The sequence below is a fragment of the Diadema antillarum genome, unplaced genomic scaffold (assembly GCF_040938485.1).
Source record: "Diadema antillarum isolate AM-2024a unplaced genomic scaffold, OU_Dant_1.0 scf00000019, whole genome shotgun sequence".
In the NCBI taxonomy this organism is placed as follows: Eukaryota; Metazoa; Echinodermata; class Echinoidea; order Diadematoida; family Diadematidae; genus Diadema; species Diadema antillarum.
In genome coordinates this window covers 439,221-442,922 of record NW_027270908.1, presented here as the reverse complement: position 1 = coordinate 442,922, position 3,702 = coordinate 439,221, and the positions used below count along the sequence as shown (strand labels likewise).

The 3,702-nt window shown below is 37.4% G+C and overlaps 1 long non-coding RNA gene across 1 annotated transcript; it reads right to left on the bottom strand.

The window, feature by feature from the left end:
• Nucleotides 1–1,045: 1,045 nt before the first annotated feature.
• LOC139728258 (uncharacterized) lies at nucleotides 1,046–3,357 on the bottom strand. The gene is made up of 3 exons (XR_011710797.1): nucleotides 3,211–3,357; nucleotides 1,909–1,961; nucleotides 1,046–1,074 (listed from the first exon to the last, which is right to left on the bottom strand). It is a non-coding gene; the product is annotated as an uncharacterized lncRNA (long non-coding RNA).
• Between the last annotated feature and the right edge of the window lie 345 nt (nucleotides 3,358–3,702).

The following is a 3,702-nucleotide window of genomic DNA, read 5'->3' as shown; positions in this document are numbered from 1 at the left end:
GACGTCTTTTACATCATTATGCGACTTGTGTCAGCTGCATGTCTGAAGTTTAACCTCAACAAAGGAGATCGCAGCTCATGCAGAAGTAGTGTGCCATGACTTTGCAGGCACACATATCTGAACACCAATGGCTCATTGTCTTATCACCTCTTAGATATTCACACCCCAAACATTTTCTGAATTTTATGTGGACTGGTTGATCCATAAATAGCAGCTTTATCACATTATTCCATGTTGTGCAAAAAACCAAAACCAAAAACAACAACAACAACAACACTTGCACCCAATCCTTCTGTGAGAATCAATTGTATACGATTGTTTACCAAATCTTCCGACTTGGCAGTTGTGATGACACAAAGCAAGTAGGCATTTCATAGATTACTAGATTGTAACAGCCCACATCACAAAATATTATTAGGTGTCTTCAATGGATACATACAACCACAGAACTTGAGGCAAAGTGCGTATACTTTATGCTAAAGAGGAATCATTCCATTACGCAAAATAGGTTAGATGTATCTGTGTGTGTATGTCTCTATCTGTGACATCTCACAAAACCAAAAACTGTGGATGCAGAATTCTTCAAATATTTACACAGGGCATGGCCCAACAGCCTATTCCCTTTTCTCAACCATCCCACTAAATATTCACCATCAAAAACAGCTTACATTTATACAGCTTATTTTCATGATTTCCATTGTATCCTGCATCCTCTATGTTCCTTCATCAGAGCAGTAAGGTTGTCTCTGAAAAGAGGTATTTATCAGTATCAAACAATACACCCACAACAATGAAAGTACACATTCAATATAATCTAACCTTCATCACACAGTTGTTCAAACAACAGAGGAATTATAAACATCTTTAGATACAACACAATCATAGACAAAACACACACACATACACATCTGTTCACTCCGATGAGGATACTGAAAATGATGAAAGAACAGCATTAGTTACAACCAAATACAATGTCAACCATACCACTGTCTTCAAAACAGCTCTGTGAGAGCTAAGACTCACCATGTGCGTACGTGTCAAAAGACCGCTTTGTCGTTACTCTCCTAGTTTTTGCTGCACACAAAGGCGATAAGACCAGATAACATTAGGAGTAAATTGGACATGCTCTGTTTAATGCAGGATCTATGACTCAATGCCCATTCAAAGGTACAATGTAGTTGATTATCCCCATCAACTTTTCCTGTAAAACTGGGTAAGAGTGAACCCTCACCAAATCACATTGATTTACCTGACAAATTTGTGAAGCCATTAGCAGTGCAATCAATAACAAATTTTAAATTTTGATTGTCCACTTCCAGGTACAATTAGAAAATATGGATCCATAGATTCCTGAAAGATTAGTTGATACTGCGTATGCAACCAAATGCGATCTTCTTTTCTTTAATACACGGCATTTATCAAACTCAAATCAAGTGACAGACAAAAATTACTGGCATTAAATTATCATTACTTTGCTTTTATGTTATCATGGCATCTAATGCAGCAGAAATGTAATTCAATGACCCTGTTAGCTAGAAACATGAATATTGCAATAATTCATAGTATCTAACCTTTCATGCAGATATGTAGACACAAAATATCAGTTATATTTGAGAAGAAATTGATGCAAGGATCATCTGGATTACTTTATACTGTGTGGCAATGAAAGGGTTATTAGGAAAAATTGTACAAGCAAGGGCCACCTACTGTAGATGAGTTAAATACTTTAATGTACATTAGTTCATCATCATTCAGCCATTACAGTCATTAGCCATCAACATTGATAATTTTATTTTTGATTGCCAATTTGCTAAAAACTACTCTGTATGATTAGATGTTAATAGCTCCCATGAATTACTTCCTTATAATAACTACGATTTCATCCTCATCTCATGCTGCCCATCTCACCTTCAATCTGAAGTACATTTAATCCTCGTCCCATTTCTATCTGTGGAAAAATACTGCAAAGGAAAGCAGAAATATATAACAGTGGCAGCAAATACATTAATAGCACATCAAAACAGCATAAGGAAAGCTCCATTTTTTCCTCTTCAACACAGATAGTACAAGCAGAGGCAAACATGGTTGGATCAAGGTCACCATTTTCGAAACAGAATTTCATTTAGCTTATTTCTGAGATACTTAAGTGGAGGCTGTACAACACACAACAAAGGAACCCTGATCTGATTATTTGCTCAGAGTATATTGCATCTTTTCCACCGACATTCAATAAATCAAAGAAAAAAGAATAAGGGGGGGGGGAGATGTTCACACTTTGTCCTTAACAATGTAAGAACAGTTCAAAGAGATATTGTGAGCTAACATTGGGTATTGGGTACGAAGGTTAGCTCAAGAAAAAAAAGAAAAAGAATAAGAAGAAAATGTTTTTTAGGAAAATTGCATGGTGTTATGAAGTAAGAGAGTAAAACAATGAATTCCATCATGCCATTGTTTCTGCTTGAGATTGCAGTTTATTAGCATTAATGCATGGCCTGCATTTGTATTTGAAATCTGTATCATAATAATATACTTAATAGTGAGCAGCCAACAGTGAAAGCTGGATATACATGAAGTCATATTTATGGAACTAAGAGGTAACAGGGCAAAGTCTGGAATTCCACATCCAATATTCCTTGTCTGTCTCAACTTTCCTCTTTTTTTTTTCCTGTTTCTTTGACAATTTCTAAATGCCATAATGTGCATGATTGATATCACACAATGATTATTAGCACTGAACATGATGCTAATTTTTGTACAAGTACATAATGTGGCTCTCTGTGACTTCCAACAGACAGAATACTTTGGCCTCTTTTGAGGCAAGGGGGGAGGGGGGTAGTATACTCAGACATACTCTATTGGTTCACAGACACTCCTAACAATAAATCAAGGAAAACGGTGTGGCCCACTGACACACAGAAAATGTTGAGTCTGTCTACTTCATGTGCTGCACCTTTTAGAACATCCTTCCTAAACATAAAGGTAATTACCAGGGCTTGATGTGTGCCAATTGATCCTACAGAAAATGGAGTTGAATGATCAAAGACATAGTTAAGCAGATGCCATATCATTGTTTTGAAAAAAAAAAAAATCCTTTTCCGAACTGCCTTTTTTTTGCCCCTTTTAACTATGTTAACTTTATACTGATTTTTGTTTTGACAAAAGATCTGACCTACAACTTGTGTGATGGCTTAGTAAGATGTTAGAACTCACTTTTCATCTCCCTCAAGGCACATCTCTGGACGGTGCTTGTTCTGGAACCCGCTCTTTATCCGGTAGGCAAACTGACCAGCTGGGCACGGATCATAGTTTCCACACATCGCCTTGCCCTCCACAGGCTTATCTTGGGGGGGCCTCTGAAGCTCTGTACATCAGTGACAAAACAACAAGGACCACATTTAAATACTACTAATCACAGATTTTCATTGCAACTGATTGACAAATTGCCCTATTGTACACTGAATTGACCAGTGTTTTCATTTCAGTGCTTATTTACGTCGATGTAGGGCAATTTGTCAATCAGTGGCATGAAAAAACATCTCGATGGAAGAATTTCATGAATTTGATTATGCAGTACCCGCTGCACGCTATAAGGATTAGAACCAACACTTGCTGTCGTGCGGAAGCTCGGTGGTCTAGTGGAGTTGACGCCTGTCCGGAGATCAGGAGGTCGTAGGTTCAAATCCTGCTCGAGTATGTATTTCC